Source organism: Echinops telfairi, unplaced genomic scaffold (assembly GCF_000313985.2).
Source record: "Echinops telfairi isolate 266 unplaced genomic scaffold, ASM31398v2 ScPeMD7_2186;HRSCAF=2738, whole genome shotgun sequence".
Lineage (NCBI taxonomy): Eukaryota > Metazoa > Chordata > Mammalia > Afrosoricida > Tenrecidae > Echinops > Echinops telfairi.
Window position 1 is genome coordinate 50348 of NW_022106084.1, and position 1341 is coordinate 51688.

The following is a 1341-nucleotide window of genomic DNA, read 5'->3' on the forward strand; positions in this document are numbered from 1 at the left end:
TTGTTTTTCATCAGTGTTCTACTGCGCCATGGTTGACTCATCCCTACCTTCTGACTCTTCTGTGAGGGGAGGTCCTTTTGTCTGCAGATGGGTTTGGGGTTTCTGTTCCGACCCCCCTCATTCTCTACTATGTTTTGTTTGTTTGTTTTGGGTCTTCTGATGACTGTTACTGGATTACATCGACACCTCATGATCACACAGGCTGGTTTTTTTCTTCCATGTGAGCTTGTTTCTTCTCTCCTAGATGGCCAATTCAAGCCTTTAAGACCACAGACACTTTATCGTTTGATAGCCTGGCACCATCCACTTTATTCACCACATTTGCTTGTGCACCTATTTTGTCTTCAGCTATCTTCCCCAGAGGGTGAACATCACAGAATGCCAGGTTGCTAGAACAAAGTGTTCTTGCATGGAGGGAGGGCTTGAGCAGAGGGCCAAAATCCATCCACTTCCTCAATGTATTACCATATGAATATATGCACATATGCCAATAGCTATATTTTTGTGAATTAATATATTTACATATACGCCCACCTATGTCTATACCTCTATCCATAGCTTTGCTTCCTAGGCCTTTCCTCTGTTTCATTTTACCTTCCTCCTGCCCCACCATCATGCTTACCCTTCTCCTGCCTCTTAGTAATTCCTATCAGCTAGATTGCTGTTGCTCCATCACCACCAGGATCTCTATGTCCTCCTCATTGTTGATTTTAATTCCCTAGTTGTTCCCCTGTCTATGGCATTGTTTGCTCACTGCTCCCTAACACCATCACCTCTTTCCCCAAAGTCCCTCCAGAACCTTCAGTCCTGTGGCTTTCTCCTCGATCTTGCTTCCCATGCCTATCTTACATTGGTAGGCAAACCAACAATAACGGAGACCAAACAAAAGATTGAATGAAAAGAGAAAAAAATAATAACCAACAACAACAAAAAAAACCCAAAGCATACATAATTCCACGTCTATAGCCTGACCTTTATGACTGTTTCCACACTGGTCCTGAGGGATTACCGAAACTGCACCTCCTAGCCTGAAGTCTATTTTGGGGGCTGCTCTGGGGCTTGGTGGCTTGGCTTTGCTCCCTTTGCTGATCTGTCATGTTCCCTTCTTGGTTTGCCCTGCTGTCAGGGGTTCAATCTGGACTAACTCCCTGCCATGTGTCCCCAGTATTGTCCTCTGTTAAGAGATGCTTTAGGGAAGAGACACCGTACCTCTAGTATTGTCGGCCCTACAGTCCTCTCTATGTCTTAGCAGCTCCATACAGGGACGTCATCCTCAGGGCTTAGTGTGCTGATATTGGGTATAGACCAGCACTTCTCAACCTGTGGGTCGCAGCCACTTTG